The 18,407-nt window shown below is 37.2% G+C and overlaps 1 protein-coding gene across 3 annotated transcripts in view; it reads left to right on the forward strand.

The window, feature by feature from the left end:
• Nucleotides 1–15,437: 15,437 nt before the first annotated feature.
• The window catches only part of cntn5 (contactin 5), a 155,970-nt gene continuing 153,000 nt past the window's right edge, over nt 15,438–18,407 (forward strand). For all 3 annotated transcript variants that reach the window (XM_044119472.1, XM_044119475.1, XM_044119474.1), the window contains exons 1-2: nt 15,438–15,489; nt 15,556–15,653. The gene's annotated coding sequence lies outside the window, so the exon portion shown is untranslated. The remainder of the gene's footprint in view (nt 15,490–15,555; nt 15,654–18,407) is intronic.

The following is an 18,407-nucleotide window of genomic DNA, read 5'->3' on the forward strand; positions in this document are numbered from 1 at the left end:
TCCATTTTTTCCACTTTCTAAAAGCATTGATGTGCTTATAGAGTCTTCAAAGTCACCCTGGATTTGCACAGTGCAAATTCACGCCTTCTTCCTTCAGACAACAACAATTAATTATTTAGCACTGACTTTAGTCATTTCAAGTGATGGCATTTGAAAGTATTGTATTTAAATGTGGAGACTTACATTTTTTATTGTTTAAGTAAATAAAGTAGGAACACTTTAACCCTTCCTTATTACTTCTTATGCATTGCATTTCCAAAGTCTGCTCTTTGGGTTTATTTATGTATCATAAGATTGCAGCCACAAAACTGTTGGTATGTTATGGGATTTCATGGGATACAGAAATGCATATAGAGTGCAAAAATTAGAAGTAAAAGAATAAATGAACAAATTCTTGTTCAGATTAAGTCCTCTGAGTCAAATAGTTTGCCCACTAACAGTTTTTTGAGTACAGTGAACCCCTTCATGTTCATGAACTGACCTATTGGTTAAATTTTTTATGGAAAATTAATCCAAATTACTACCCTGTAATATGCAAATTCTCAGATTTTTTTTGTACAGCGTATCTGACATATTTTGAAAAAAAAAAAGCAGTGTGGAAAGCTGAAATCTCTATGTGCAATGCTACTTGACATGCTTATTGACACTTTTTAGCTACAATCGCTAATCATGATGGACATCGGAAGTGAGGAACAGGAGTATTGAACGTATGTTTTGCCAAGTTGTTTTTGCCAATATAGACATGACCTCTATCCATACCTTCTCTATCATGCAACATTTGATTGCATCTTACTTATTGTACATGATTGTTAATCTTCTTACCTTGTAAAAAGTGTTGGCTGCAAATCCACAAATACACAGAGGGCTGCCAGTCCTTACGACTGGCGGCTGTCATCCATCATTGTCTTCTTTCCTCATCACAAGGTAAACAATAAAATGACAAGTTTGGTTTGCATCCTTGTCTGTGTAGCTGATAGCATAGCACCAAATTACCATTTTCACATTGAATTCAACTAAATAAATCAGAAAGTATGAGTTTGTCCTGTAAACAATGTGTTGCTGGACCAATCTGAGTCTTTGTTTCAATTCGCAAGACACTTTACCTGTCTTGTTTGCTGGTGGTCAAAGGGCCATGTGACACCGGTACATGGTAGCCTCTCAGGGGTCGTCTTCTGTCAGACTGTCGCAGTGCAACTGCGGCTAAGCTTACCACCATGTGTGAATGACTGAATGGAGTAATGTAGTCATATTAAAGCGCTCTAGAGTCCTCTGAATGAGATAAAGTGCTATAAAAGTACTTACCATTCAAGTTCTTTTCCACAGATTGTGTGTACCCTCAGCCAGAGCACATATAAGGGAGACTGTAGGTATTAGTTTCTGCTGTGACGCTAAGACAGTTTCCACTGTGCATATTAATGCATGTTAAGATATTCTTGGTGTTTGAATGAATAAATAGCTTGGTATAAACACTTAGAGGGGATCTGAAGTATTTGGAGATTTTAGCTGTTCATGAGTGGCAGTGGTCCTGGAATACAGGGGGCATGTCTTTATTCTCACATGTCCTGACCTGGCAACATAGTCAGAGAGGATTTACTCTAGATGTGTGGTACTGTGAATGATTCCCTTTTTTGCAATTTTGTAACAATCATCCCTTGAATTAAAGGAATAATAATCCATGTAGTATTGCTGTAACCAAATGGATGGGTTGGGACACTTGTCTATAACAATGTACTTATGGTTGCTCTGTAATTAGCTTCACCCATCTTCCTGTCGACACCGACCAGCTTACATCTGCACAGCATGATACTGCCAAAGCCATGTTTTCCCCACAGGGAGGGGGAATTCTGGGTGGTATTTGGTTTCTATTTCTCTCCCTTCACGTGGTGGAGAAGGCGTTGAGGGATATGAATACATTTGCCAGGCACTTGCCAATCACAATCCAGAGCCCAGAAACTGCCAGGATTCATTTTGTCAGGATCTGTGGATTCCCACTGTGAGGTACTTAATTATTCCTGAGGCAGGTTTGAGTCAATCTGACTTTATTTATTTATGCTTGTACTTATACTGTGCCTAACTGTAGAGAAAAAAAACATTAGCCTTTGAGCCTTTACCAGTCATAGAACTTGCAACTTTGCTTCCGTTGCTGTAATTCTCGGGGTAGTTGTTTAAATCTGTTCATTTTTCGCAGTACCTTATATGGATGATTTTTTTAAAAATCCAACATTTCATGTTTAATAGTAAAAACTTTGTGTTAGTACATCTCATTAAAAGGAATCTCTATGGAAAACTTTGGTAGTTTTACTCAAACGTGTCATTACAGCTTTGTTTAAAGGGAGCCTTCACAGTTTACATCTAGGTCTTGTAAAATAAAGCAACTAGAATTTGCATCCCCCACCCCAACCTGAGATCTGTTGATGCCAAACTATGATCGATATCAATGTTAATTGTGAGTCCGTCTTGCTTTAAGTCTTAAATAAAGCTTTACTTGTTCAGCCAGTGTTTTCTGTGTGTGCAGAAACACTTCCTGCAATGCTTATTTCACACTCGACCAGCTCCCAACACAGTTACAGCTGGAAGCTCTCCAGTGCTGCCACAGTGTGGGACAGGATTAACATTCAGGGCTGGGGAAAGTCATTCCAGAGGACACAATAGTTGTTTGTGTCTGAATTTATCTAAGGATTTCAACCAGCAACCTTTAAAATCCTCATGCTTCGCCGGCATCACTTCGGTTGTACGCATTAGTTGGAGACGACTGCAGAGTACTCCACAAGATTTTATTGACACTTTAAAAAGCCGGGTAAGAATTTTTTATGAGTTTATGTTTTACAAAGCTGTAACTCATTGGAAATTGTTCGGCTGAAGGGCCGGGCGGTAATGCAACTCAAAGCTATTTCAGCAGCTGGTCTCTGCATGAATTGTTGTCTTTAGAGCAGCTTATTACCTTTCACTGCTGTATTATAGCCTAGGGAGGGCAAAATGTTGAGTTTGCACTACTGTAAAACACGTTTCAAGATTTTCATATACCTCACTGTCTAGGGGGTATTTTAAATCTCAACAGCATCTTCTGAAAAGACAAATGCAATAACAAATCAGGCGGAGTGACGATGAATACAAAATGTGTTTTCAAACATGCACAAGCAGACTGTCAAAAAGAATTATGTTCTGTCACTGTTCAGCTTCTGTTTCCTAAGTTTTTGCTTTGTTTGCTGGTTTGCAGTTCAGTGAAGCAAAAATTTATCTGATCCCAAGCTAAACTTCAACTTAGAGTACTGAAATGATCAAATATTTATGCTTTTCTCAAAAACCCGACCCAGGGAGTTGCCCAGTGCAGAATCCAACAAATATTCAGGAAATGATTGAAGCCTGTCATTTTCCAAATGAATTTTAGAAAATATTCTTTGCTGTCAGAAAGAGGAATAGTTTATAGATCTGGTAAACATACATTTGGTGTATGAAGTAACGCTATGTTCTAGCTATAAGGTTCCCGAATGCACTACCAAGTTTTATTTTCTGCAATGTTTGTAGCAACATTAAGCAAATGTATTTGAAAAATCTGTATCATAATCTATCAAATCTCAGTCTGAAGGATGAATCCTAGTTTATGAGGAAGTAATCCCCATCTCAGGAGGAGAGTTTTATTTATAATGTTGTAAAAAAGTATTTGCCACCTTAAAAACTTTTTCTGTTTTTGCTTTTTGTTGAAATTGTTAAATATAACCTGAGTAAATCCAAAAAGCAGAATTTGAAATATCACTTAGAGAGCAATCTAAATAAACCAGAATTGGTGTAAAAAACAAAAAAACAAAAAAATAACGTTGAATATGATAAACCTGTACAGGGGAAATACCATGTACATAGAGTTCTTGTTCAGTTTAGAAATTCCATTTATTATTAATCAAATCACTGTGTATTCACTAATTATTAACTAAGCAAAATACAAAAACAAATATAAAGACTAACAGAAACAGACAGGCTATCTATGCTCTGCAGCTATAAATTAAATAATTAATAACCCGAGTAATAAACAAGATAACTGCAGCAACACATTTATTCAAAAGTTTAAATTGATTTTAAAATTTGCTCATCTAAAAATACAGTAGAAAGATATTTCCCAGGCTATTGCTGATTATATGTTCTTATTCTGTGCAAAAGAAAACCACATGAGGTGAAATCAAAACGCAGAACCGTTATTGATCCATCGGGTTTCAGCACCAGAACCACTACAATACTGCAGAAATTAAACCCCTTAGTAGATCTAGACCATCATTTTCCCAACTACCTGGATCTCTGCAGGTGTGTCTTTCTGAACTTTTCACAAAAAAATACTGGATAACGTAAAACATCTCAATTAATGATGCTGAATCTGGAAAGACTGATGACACTGCAAAAACTTTTTTTGATTAATCTCATGACATTTAATGAAATGATAAAATGTGAATAAACATTTTTAAAGGAATGCTGGTTATGTACTCCTTTTACACTACTCTTTTGACAAGATTCCATCTCATTTTCTGTCAGAAACAAATCCAATGGTTAAATAGAAAGGGGTATGAATAATTATGGCCTTCAGTGTGGCACGAAAATGTGAGATTCTGGGTCACAACTGGCTGAAATAACAAGTTGATTTGACTAAACCAACTATTAAGAAAGGCAGTTAATGCAAGTGAAGTTTTGTATTTGAGGAAAGCCTACATGTTTTTTGTCCTACATGTTGAGTAATCTGCATGTTTTCATAACATAATTGGTGAAAGTAAATAGTCTAAAGCTCTTTGTTTTGTCATTGAGAATTTTAGTAAAGTCCACGTAAAAGCAAAAGAATGAATGCAAGGAAAAAGACAATAAATCTCCGCATTAACTAATAAAACAGAAAACATGACACTTTTTAATGACAAAATCACAGTCTGTAACAAAGGCAAACAAAGCACATATGGTGAAATCATTGCACTGTCTGCAGTTGCTTCACCTGGAGTTTGCAGAATAGTCTCTGATTCCAGCAGCAGCTGATATTAGCTTGTTTGTTTCTAACCCATCAATCATAGTCACCTCCTAATGACTTATTCATTAACTTCGCCAAAACACACATCCCGATGATGAGACTGGAAGGAGCATGTTTCAGGACACGCAGATGCCGGGTTTGCAATCAGCATTCTGTGGTATTAAAGCCACTATTAATCAGTTTTAGTTGAGCTGGAACACGTCCCAGATGCATGGTCCTGGGAGCAAAAAGAATCAGAAATATGCTTTCTGTGTGCATGCATCTATCTGCAGGGTGTGGTGTGCAGCACAGGCAGGATAGGGAGAGATTTAAATGCTGTCTCTTAAACGTGAAAACCATGACATCAGCAAAATGCTCCTAACAATAAGGTAGACATTTAGCATAATGGCTGAGTAAAACACTGTCCATTGGTTGGACTCCTTAAATTAAGTGTCTTAGATTGCTGACCAACAAAATGAAAGGAAGGAGGCTTTTACTGAGTAAAATAAAAGCGTTACAGATTCTTGTAAAGCACTTACCTTAAATATTTTATATTTTGGAAGGTTACAATCACAAAATTTTTAATATTTTATGCAGTAGTCCAACAGTATATTGTGCAGAATGCCAGAATACTTTATTGATTTTTATTTTCAAGAGTTTATAATTTTTCTTCTACTTCATAATTATGCACTGCTTTGTGTTGATCCACCCTATAAATCCCAATAAAACATACTGAAAAAGTTACAATGAGTGAAAGAGTTGCAGAGTTATGAATATTATAAAACAGTAGATCCCTGGCATTTGCAGGGGCAGCTTGCTATCAGGTTTCCTGTAATAGATAGACTCGTTGGGTACTTGGGACTCACTCTAATAACTCTTATGGCCACCTATTTTAATAATTCACACACTAACACATGGCACTTTTCCATTAATCTGCTAATGTGCCATTAGTGGATTTCTCGCTTAGCACTTTTGCTAGCCGTGAAAACATTTAGCCCACTTAACTTCCTCTGAATTATTTGTCCAGATAAATTCTGAAGTACTAATTTACTTTCCTGTTTTGTAAACTGTAAGAATTCTCCATTACATTAGACATTTATATGTTGATGTATTGATTTTTGAAGTGGATAAAGACTGTCTACACAGCAGCTCTGTTTCTTCTTCTCAAATTTGCTCTCTCTTTTTTCCCGAATAATTTTGTTTCAAACAAGAACCGTACAGAAACAAAATAAAACACAGAAACAGAACAAAAACTAAATACAATATCTCAGGGCATAATAGGACTTATGGAAAATTAGTTGTTGTCTTTCAAGGGAAGGTATCATTTAAATTGAAGTTAGCACTTGATCATTAGCGCTTTACCATTAGTACAGTGTGCTTTAGTATTAGCAGAACTAAGATCTATAGTTAGTGCCGGTCAGTGCAACTAACTTTTTAGTTAGTAGTGCCCACCATTGTTAAACACAAAATATGCCATAATATGTATTAATATGCACAGATAAAACCATTTTAGCATGACTACAGAAGCTAATATCTACAGTTATTCTCACTGTTGCCAACTCCTCAGCAAGTAAAGTAGCATTAGTAGAAAATAGTATACAGTCCTGACAGCTGCTACAACTCACTGGATGGTGTCATCACTTAATTTCCATATTTGGTCATGAGCAATCTGGGAAGTTGAAGAAAGAAATATCATCAGGAAAATAAAAAGTGCTTCATGATTGGCTGCTTTACAAATACAAGGTAAAAGCTTATAAAGTAGCACTGCGCCTGATCATTTCAGCTTCCCGAGCTCCATTTTCTTTCAAATATTTTAAATATTCTCCATGATGAAAACCACAAATAGGTCCTGCTCCACTGTGTTGCAAGGATCTGTATATAATGTTTTGATATTAAGAAATTCCTGTGTATGTAGTCATTGCAAGCAGGGTTTTTTTTAAGTTTTTCTTTCTTGTTTTTTAGACATATCAGTAAGCCTCATTGTGCTTAAACCCTTATGCAGTTTACTGTATGTTGTATGTATATCCAGAACAGAGAAGATATTTCTGCAGGATGTATTGATGTTGCTGGGTGCACTGGGAGCATCAAAGGGAAATAATAAACCCAAACACTTTAATGTGAGATGTGTCACTCAGTTTGAGAAAAGGTGAAGGCCTTCATGCCTTTTAGTGTGACAACCCAAAATCAACTCCACCTGCACAAAGGAAGGGCTGAAGAGAAAAGGGTGACCCGTTTAAAACATGCCAGCAAGGTCTGACCTTAAATCCATTGAACAACTCGTTAAAGCTGAAATGTGCAGTTTCATAAGCTCTCCTATACAAAGACTAGTAGAATAGTGGCAGAACCAAGTTGTATAAAGGTACTGAAAGCTTCCAGATTGTTTAGAAATGCAATTTGAGTTTGTCAGTGTTGACTAAAAAGTGGATAGTCAAACTTTACTAATGAATAACAATAACTGTTTGTGTTTACAGTTGCTTTTAATTCTTCAATATCTTTAGACATTTTATTAAAACAGTTTAAAGATTTAAGACATCGACTGTTATTTCTTGGCTATGACTGGAATCCAGGGGTGTCAGTATCTCTTCCCAACGCTGTGCCAGAAACATTTTCACACTGGGCTTTTACAGACTTAATCCACTGTTGCATCCACTAAAAATCACTCCAGATGAAAGTGAAAGTTGCACTCCTAAAATGTTGCGTGATTGGCACCACGGGTAGCCTTTTATGTTTGTCCAGATTTGGCGAGTGAATTCTAATGTGATCAAGGACAGATTTGATTGAAAATGTAAGTCCAGGGTAGAAAGTGCATTTCTTGGGCTTACCACAGGGAAGGGGAAATAGCGTGTGTCCGACTGCCAGGCGCAGCTGCCGGCCTCTGAAGCGATACCCCGGGTGGGTGCTGTCTGCTGTGGGTGACTACAAAACGTCTCCTGAGGTGGCCCTATCAGTTAGCCTGTCACAGTGTTGTAGCCCTGCTAAATACCATCGTGTCCTTGGATGGATTCGCTTTGCTCCTGTCATTCGTCATATATTAAAAGAGAACTTCTGGCTGAGTATTTTCCTGTTTCGACTTAACTCATACCAACTGGTGTAAAAGTACAACAAGCTACTGCAGAACTAAAGAAATATACAGTGTCACGCTACTGCAAAATTCAAATTTTTCACATTTTTGTACTTCCATTTGGGATTCTGCTTCTAAAGACAGCTGTTTCTTTTTTTTGTATTTTTGTTTGTTTGTTTTTTTTGCCAATAGGTTAATGTTGTTTTTCGGCATCTAGAAAATTAGCCATTTCAAAACCATTCTGAATGAAACGTCACAAATTATGAGGCACCGCCCATTGCCTAGCAATCTCAGCAAAGCTCAGTTTCTTACCTAGAAACCCTTATGAAGCACCACCCATCGCCTAGCAACCCAAGTTGTGCTCCAGTAGTTTGGTCAACTTATTTTATCACCATATGTCAGGGGTGGCCAACCCTGGTCCTCGAGAGCCGGTGTCCTGCAACTCTTAGATGTCTCCCTGATCCAACACACCTGAATCCAAGAGCTGAATCACCTCCCAAGTGCAGTCAGGTTCTCCAGAGTCCTTCTAATGACCTCAATATTTGACTCAGGTGTGTTGAAGTAGAGATACATCTATGAGTTGCAGGACACCGGCTCTCGAGGACCAGGGTTGGCCACACCTGCCATATGTACTGAACAACGGCTGCTGGAAAAGTGTTTTGTTGTTGACCAATTGGTTTCATTCTTGTTTATTGTGAAGGAGGCTATACTAATGATTTATGGTTATATAACTGCGTATCTATTCGAATTTGCCATTTTCACTTTCAAGTGAAAACGTTGGGCTGGGGGCATGGCCAGCAGCTATTTAGATTTTAAGTGACAAGAGCTGCTGATTAAGGCAGAACTGTTGAGACCAAAATCTCATCACCTAAAAATGATTTGGTACAAAAAATGTAAAGAACCTGTTTTGTATTGCCCATAAATCTACCCTAACCTGTTCAAGGAAGCATAGAAGGTCACCTTCAAGATTGTTTCTGTGACACATCAACACAAATTATAGCACAGTTTTAAATTCAAATAAAATTGACATATGGTTTTAAATTATTGAAGAAAATCAAACAAAAATATGTAAATGGGGAAAGCAGATAGTGACATGCCAAAAGATACTGTGGAGTATTGAACAAACAGGGCTGAATGTAAAAGATAATTTGTTTTTTTTATCTTAGTTCTTCTTCTATGTGTAGTTTAGAAACATTCAAACTCATTTAAAGTTTATTGTTGCAACTTGAAGAAACAAGTTGGACAGGTATACATATTCTTACAAGCCATTGCATTTAGCCACCAGGAAAATAGTTTTTAGTTAGGAATAATAAGGAAAAAAAAAAAGGAAATTGTTTTCAGATTTTTCATTTTAAAATAAATCGGTTTGTATTAATCTCCAACAATCTTTAACAAAAGGAAGACCTTCACAAACACTTTGCCTGGCGAAACATTACCTGTCCGGGTCACAAACTCTTGGTCATATGCTTGGCTCTTATATCTGTCATTCGGAATAACTGGAGTGAGCACTGCCTCTCTCATTTAATCGTCTCTTGGCTGCACTGTGAAACATGGATGATCCAACAAGGAATCAATCATTACATAGTTATTGAGGTAATGGGTGAGCAAATATGTTTCCTGGTGGCTGTCCTTATTATATGAGGGCTAGTGGGCCCCCAGGAGACCACACAGCCAGATGGAATTGACGGGTTGTCACTACTGAATGAACAGGTAATGAATTACTCCAGGACAAATGGGACGCCACCTGGGAGATGAGGAGGAATCCTCTCAGAAAAAGGAACAGGGTGACTGGCAGCATCCGGCAGCCCTTCTTTCTTTAGAGGAATCCTGAATTGTGGTTTGTTTGTGGGGGGTGAAACAATAAACTATCGAGCTAGAAGAATGACTGAATTCTTTTCACCTGATTTTTGGGAGGGATTGAGATAACAATAGGTGAATGTCTTCCAAATATTTAGTTATAAATCACGGAACCAAGCAGAGGGATTCTAGCTGGGCTGTTTCAGAACTGAAAATTACACGACGCACAACAAAGAATCTTCCCAATTAAAACGTCCAACCCTGCCTGCTTTCTGCTGGTCCCCTTTCTTGAAACCAGCTGATTTGTTGTGACATTAGAGAAATTGTATTTCTCTGGTGACAGTCATTGCTAAGGGATATGATTATGCCATGGTAATTATGATTGTTATTTGCAATCACAGCTGAATGGAGTCAGAGTGTGTTATTTTAGCAGTGCAGATAGCAGCGCACTGACTGCACCAGATGATTCTGGTTTGGGAGGGCAGGGGGATGATTTGAGATGTAAACATTCTGCTGTTATGAGCCCCCAAAAATACACTCTACACTAACACAAGGAAGCAGCAGATGAATATAGTGGTTAATTAAGCACCTGAAAAAGATTTAAAACTTGAGTGAGCAGAGAGAAGCGAGTGCGCAGAACCTTTGGATTTGCTCATCCCACTCTGCGAACCTTATTAGCATTTTTTGGCCGATTAGTTTTTTTGGCTGGTCAGTTACTGGTGAACCATTTGTTTGAGATTTTTAAAAATTTGCTTTGAAAACCGCAACAGTTTGTCATCATTCTGTTCTTTGATTTAAAATCTTTTCAATAACATGGAAGAGAAAGAAACGGAATGACCTGATGAACATATTAAATTACCTAATTATCTCCTTAGCATGCAGTTACGGTCCAGAGTCCAGCTAATGACCTTATTACTTGATTCAGTTGAAGCTGATCTAAAAGCTGAAGCCCTGAGAACTGGAGTTGGAAAGCCTTGGTTTAAAGTTTTAATACTTAGTTCATCTTCTACTTTGATGTATTCTCTTGTGCACTTTGATCTGTTTACTTTGTGAATTATCGGTCACTCTTGTGTTTCCTAATGTTATTTCGTCATTTTTTCCTTTTCTCTCAAGTTTCCCTTCCTGATCTTTTCTGCTTTCCCCACAGCTTCAGCCTTTTTTTTTTATTAAATATGGTTATTAATTTTTAAGACTGCCATAGAAACATAAGAACGCACATCCGAACACTTCACAAACTAAGCTAAGTGCATACGTATACGCTATAAACCTCCATTAATAAAAACAAAGAGAAGGATTTGAAAGTTTCAAACTTCCATAGTGAGTTTCATTAGGTTGCTAAAACTCTATTACTCTTAAAATATTTCAGAGTAAAGTTATGTCTGGTTACACTGAGCTCCTCTATCTTCATTATACAGTCTCTGTTTCTTCAGAAGCAGTATGTTAAACCTTTCTTCCACCAAGCAAATGTTTTTGACAGAATCCTGTTTCCACGTCTGTAGACATTATTTTTTTACTATCACCTTACCAAAGTGAAGAGCTCTTTTTCTTTGTACTTATTAGTTCAAGCAGAAGCACTAACAACTCCAAAAATTGCTACAAGAGCTTGGTCACCATTGCATATAGCAGAGACATTATTTTGTGGAGTCTGTGAGCAAACGTCGACTGAAACCACAAAGTAGAACAAAATACATTTTAATTGGCTTCTGGTACTTATATCATGAAGCACATTTGCCATTGGACCCTGGACCTTAGAGACTTTCCCAGATTTTTGCTACAAATTGATGATCTTTTGATTAAATCTCAGTCAAACTACTCTGCGAATATGCAGGCATACCAACCATACCAGCAACAACCAATGCTATATTTATTTGGCATTATTAGAAACATTTCTGTTTTCAATTTTAAATATAATTTGTTTCTATATGGTAAACTAAAATGTTAGCATTTTTATGCAAATTTATTAGTGTCAAATCAACCCAGTTACCAGCCCCTTTATGATTTCCCCTTTAATCTTTTCTATAGGAAATGCCGTTTGTAGAAGTTAGTTTTTTTTTTTTACTTAGTAATTATACTGTATTCTAACAATATGACATATAAAGTGCAAAATAACAAAAGTGTAGGCTCTAGCATTCTGCTTAGATTCAAACTGTTGTCCTTTCAGCAGCCTACTCAGAATCTTGCTTTCAGTGTTAACAGATTAGGAGTGAATCCCAGCTGAGCTGACAGCTGCACTTTCAGTCAAGTGAGGGCAGCTCCACTGCTTAAAGCTGCTGAGATGTGAAAATAGCAATTTGGTTTAGTTAAATCACAATGTAAAATTTATAGATGCAGATTTGATTGTACTTAGGAGCCCACATGGTCCCTGGTAACAGTGTTTTGAACAGAATACAAGAACAGAAGTTGAAGTCCAGGTTTTGTTTTAAATAAAAGCCCCACGGAGGTCCTGGTCTCTATGGCTACAAAAAACTGAAGCAAAACATTATTGACCAAATGTCAGTTGAAAGTGATGATATTGCACTGATGAAAAAGCAAGCTGTAGCTTAGATGGCTAAGATTAATTGTAAACAATATGTTTCCAATAGTATTGGTTTTACACACACAGGAACTTTAATGAGTTTTCAGTTTTTATTCCAAAGGCTTTAATGTTTTCTTGCACTGTTCTTTATATTTGAAACAGCTTGCATTCATCTAGGAATGCAGTCTACAAAACTTTTGAGGATGTCTATTGGAATATCTGGCTATTCATACATAAGAGCATTTGTGAGGCATTTGTCATTTGTCATTTGCATTTGTCCAACACTGATGTTGGGCAAGTAGGCTTGACACACATTATCTATTTCATCCCAAGGGTATCAGGCCACTACAGTTCCTCCACATCAAACTTACTCATTAATGTTTTGGGGTTCGTTCACACCAGCCCTGTTTAGTCTGCTTTAATCAAACCTTAGTTCATTTGTGTTGAAAGTCTGGTTCCTTTGTGGATGTGCAAACTGACTCTTATATGGACCAGAAAAGCAAAGTCTGGTTCCCCCAAAAGTCTCAGTTGGGTTGATGTGAGCTCTGATGTGATTTGAATGCATATGTGAATGTGGACCAGAAATTTTTAAACACATTTGCTTTCAATAAAATGTGGTCATGCAGTTGGTTGTGATCTGTCAAGCTAGCTCATTAAACACTGAATTACAGGTATTACTGTGGCAACCAGATGTCCAGATGTCCAGATGTCATCAAACCACTTCTACTCACTCAGTTCTTCCTTCCATCAGATACGAACGTCTATTAGTGCTTAGAGCAAAACAGAAAATCTTTGTGAAACGGCTTCAATTCAAACAAGGTTTAATTTGAGGATCACAGTTTCAGGGAATGATGCATTCACTGTCAAATAGAAAATCAGAGCTTCCACCCTCTGGCCAGACAAAAAGGAGAACAATAGTCCAATTAGGGTTTTGAGAATCCTGACAGAGGATTAGTCGCTCATTTCCTTCTGACAGAGAAAAATGCAACTTCTGACACGAATACAGATGTCATCAATCTGAACAACGTGGAGCAGAAATGGAGGTAAAGCTGGGAGATAATAAACATGGATTCTCAGAATGAAATGTCAAGGCCTTGTGCAAAGTAGTGATATGCATTGAATCATTTTGTCAGTTTTAATAGCAAACTTATTTATGTAATGGAATTTCCTCCCAGATCTTTGGTTTTTCTTCCAGCTTTTAGCTGCTTAAATCGTGAATGTTTATGAAGTGTTTAGGAAGGATCTCCAGTAGCAGTCAGTCTCACGGTGAATCCGAAGTGGCCCCTGAAGAGAGACTGTTTCGGAGGCTGTCATACCAACTCAATTTCCCACCTAAGATGATCTTTGTTGCTCTCCCAGAATTACAATCAGCCTCTGGCCTTTCACTTTCAGTTTAGGTTGATATACAAAGTTCTCTGTGAGATGATTCAAGTTTGGGATTTTGTTTTACATCTAACCTTACGTTATAATTTGATACATCTTTATATTTGTGTATTCATGGTTTTGTTTACTATTATTCCTTTTAGAGCTTTACAGAACACTTTTTTTTAAAGTGAGATGAAATTACACACAGGCATAAAAATACATTTGCAAGCCACTTTAGTTTGAGTTTGTTTTTTTATGGAAATGCTTTTAGACACTAAAATAAGTCTATATTTGCCTGTAAACTTGAAAAACACCTTTTTCTTACTGTTTCAGTTCGCTGCGATCGTACGGCAGGAAGAAGTTGAGGAGCAGAGGTCAGAACTCATCCCATCTTGCTAAGAGCGAAATGATCAGCAGCACATGGTTAACTTCAAGACTCCTGCTTTCACATAAATGTTGACTAGGTGCAAATCAGGCTGCCCACTCAGACTGGCTTTATTTATGCCTCATTATGGGTTAGTAATGCCAAAGATTCTCTTCCTCTTCAAGGTTTCATTGTTCAAAGGTGCTTATATCAGGAAAGCATTCATGCAGGATGATTGGAAGATTTTTTTTCCCCTCCTGAATACAAATAATTTTGTAAAAAAAAAAATATTGGAACAACTTTATATTTTAACAATGTTGTATTCTTACTTTGCACATGCAAACATTTAATATTAAAAAGGTTTTCTCTGATTTCTGATGTTTGATCTCGCCGTATACCTCCTAATTTAAAATGGATTTGCTGTTTCATTTCAAACAGAAACACCCTTCTAATTCAGTAGCGAGAAAACCCATAAACAGAAATGAACTTAAATTTGTTAGCTAGACACCTAAACAATGAGCTCAGAGCACTCTGAGGAAACTGCAAGGCTGGGTAGTAATTCTCTGTGAGTTAATTACTGGGAGCAACCATTCACATTACACACGGTCACACATTTGATTCAATCTCATTACAAAGGAATTGATTCTTAATGCTGCATATAGATATAAACCAATCAATTCGCCCAGCTTGTTCTTGAGAGTTCATTTAGCTGAAATTTTTGTGTTTCCCAAATAAAGTTGAATATAGATTAAGACACACCATTTAAATCTATTTAACTGGACATTTTAGAAAAGAGAACCAATAAATAATCATTATATGTTTTGTTTACTTTGTGCTGAGAAGGAAACAAGCTGCTGTGTTAACCTTTGAAGAGTCTCTGAGGTTTATTTTGTCCAGCTTTCATTGAAGACTTTGATTATTAAATGGCAAAAACGCGTTTACAGCACTTGACCTTAGGAAACGTACCAATTAATTAGAAACACAGGCAGTGTGTACATGCAGCACTACATACTGATACACCATCCCGCTTCTATACTACTGGAAAATTTTATTATTGTCTAAAAGGGAAATATTTCTTGATGTCATCTCAGAACATGAGACAACTGTAAATAGTTTGAAAGAAATAAAACAAAGAAAGTGAAACTCATATTTTCTAGAATCACCACACATAGACTGATATTTACCAGGCCTTTGTTTCTTGTAATTTTGTGACTATTGCTTACAGAGAATGAAACCTAAAATTTCAGTGTCTCAGAACATTAGAATACTGTAGGAGAGGTCACAATTGGACACTCATGGTGTCAAACCCTAATCAGTTAATTAACGGAAAACACCTGCAAAGGCTTCCTGAGCCTTTAGACTGTCTCTCACCATGGGTCAGTAGGCTACACAAGACACTCTTCACAAGGAGGGTAAGGTAAAGTCGTTACTGAAGAAGCTGGTTGTTCACAGAGTTATATATCCAAGCATATTAACAGGAAATTGAGTGGAAGGAAGACGTGTGCTCAGAAGAGGTGAGAAGAGCAGCCTACAGAGGACTGTGGAGTGAAATCCATTCCAGACAAAACATCTGTTGGTGAGAATGTCAAAATTAAAATACTCAATGTGATATTCTGACACAGAATTTTGACTTTTCATTACAATGTTAGCCATAAAAATGAAGAATGAAAAACAAAATCCCTAAATATTTTTATTTTATTTGTAATGAAATTCTATAAAATTAAATTAAAATTTTATGTGTTATGTTTTTTTATATTTTTATCTTTGATACTTTGTCTTTTAGCTTTTTATACTTGCTGCAATATCAGTTGCCCAAATTGGGACACAAATAAAATGAATCTGAATCTGAATCTGAATCTGCTTTGGAAAGGTGGAAACATGCAACCATGAATTGCACCCCTGACTTACTTTCTGCATGTTCACACTTCATATAATCTTTTTTTTGTTCTTTACAGACATTGAACAGAAATTTAGATTTAATGTTTTATTGAGCCCCACCTCTTGTTGCCATAGTGACCCAATAGACGAGGAGTCATCAATCTTCCACTCTGATCATGTCCTGTCATCACTCTGGTCAGTTCTTATCGATTTACCTGCACCACGAACACGACATCCATCAATCTATTCATACATTCTTTTCTACATACCTGAGATGATGTTGCAGGAATAAACATTCAGATTCCTCCCGCCGCCGACCCACTCTCCAAGAATATTCCAGGGGGTCCCAAAGCGTCCCCAGATATAAATGCATTGATTTCTGGGTCTGCTCTGAGTCTCCTTTTAGTAAGAAGTACCCAGAAAACCTCCAGCATCAGGAGGCATCATGGGCAGGTTCCTCACCTGCCTCAAAGGCGTTCTTGCAACGCCGAGAAGAAGCAGCTCTACCGCAAACTCCTTCCTGCCAACAGAGCAAGTCTACTTCTGTCTAAGGCTGAGTCCCATCGCCCTGTGGATGAAGAGCCAGATTTCATCAACATATCAAGCTACCAAGGGAGAATCTGCTATGACTGCTAAAATTTGGCTGCACAACTTCCTGTTGGGGCAACTGAAACAGATCAATAGGATTTGTAAACGATCGGTATGGGGCATCGCTCTTAAAAAATGAGCTTTCTATCCTCAACATGTCAAAAAGTTATGGTTGGGACTTTACATTGGAATCTAGAAATGATTTAGGGCATACTGTATTCTAACTTGGTAACGTCACCCAGTTTCTTTGAGCTTAGTTTATATTCTGGCTTTAAGCTGACATGTCAACCATTACCACTTGGTATTTTTTTTCCATTTTATTTTTAATGTCTTGTGTTATTATCTGAAGCATTTAAATGCGATGAAGGAAAAAAAAAAGATGAAATGTGTAAGAAAAGATATGTATGATTTTTTTATACTCTTGGATATTAACATTTAGTTCTGTTGGCTTCATCAGACCGAGACTTGCAGCTTTTAAATGTGAAGCAACTTTTGAGATGTTGATAAGCATCTCAAAATCTGAATCCATGGTCGTGATTTGGAAACACGTAGGCTGCCCTCTCTGGGTCGGTGGGAAGATCCTGCCCCAAGTGAAGGAGACTAAACGGGCGAGCCAAACTGATAACATAAGTTCACCAAAATTAGATCATTTTGTTCTCTGCTTCACACATTTTTGTGAAACTTTTCACCCCCCAAAACACAACCCTGGAGTAGGTGGAAGATAATGTATAGGCGAATTAATGCCTGTTTTATTTTGTCTTTTCATTCGTTTTTGGTTGCTGTGGTTTTCTGTTGCCCATAACAATCATCCCAGTTATCACCTCTACACATTCAACATCCTCAACAATTTTCTTTTCCCTCACCAGTTTCAGTCTATGCTGTTTTCCTTCAAACATGTTTCCTTTTAGTCCTTCTTGTTTGTCCATTTCTGCATCCTCAGACTTCACTTTGACAGTCAAAAACATTCTCCCAACATGATAATAGAACATGCATCAGTAATTTGCCTTCTTAGAAAACTGTTTCCCAAAATAATGTCCATTTACAATTGAATGCTTATATAATTTATCACAAAATGGAAAATGATTCCATTTTCTCTTCACTAAAACTGACAACACGCCCTTGTGATATCCTCTAAAATTAACTTGTCTAAACCTTTGAAATGCCACAGCACTAAACACTTTTCAGAATGACACAGTTTCCTTTAGTTATCTGTCAGCTTGTCATCAGTCTGAACAGTTTCATATCTTTGTTCAATTAACGTGCTCCAATTCATGCCGTTTTCACCCCCAAACACTTATTTAAAATAGGCTCTAAATCTTCCATCCCTCTGTGTGACTTTGTGGCGCCACTTGCATGCAATAACACGCCACCCTGCAGATGTTGGTGCTTCCAGTAATGAAAAGAATCAGTCTGCCAACCAAATTATAATTTACTACCTCCATCTAGTTAGCATCTGCAGAGCAATAAATACAAATTGCTTAATTTGCCAGGTACCTCCATGTAACTCACCATCTGTACCTGTATACTTTTATGTGTTTCCTGAAGTGGAAATGAGAGCAGATTGATGTAAGATCTCGACTAAGGAAACACATGAAGGCTATCACTCACAGACAGAAACAGTATAAACAACAGCAAAATGAAGCCTCATCAATCCAGCATCAGCAGAACCCACCATCTTTATGTTATGTTTGTACTTTCTCTAACTTAAATTGATATAAAGCTTTCATTTAGCAACAAAGATAACTGCACAACAACAACAACAAAAAAGAAAACACGAAAGGAAATTAAACTCCCATTACACCGGCGTTGCTGTTTTACCGTTCGAAACCTTGAAACATTTCAACACACATTTCACAGGATAGTC

The sequence above is a fragment of the Gambusia affinis genome, linkage group LG06 (assembly GCF_019740435.1).
Source record: "Gambusia affinis linkage group LG06, SWU_Gaff_1.0, whole genome shotgun sequence".
Taxonomy (NCBI): domain Eukaryota; kingdom Metazoa; phylum Chordata; class Actinopteri; order Cyprinodontiformes; family Poeciliidae; genus Gambusia; species Gambusia affinis.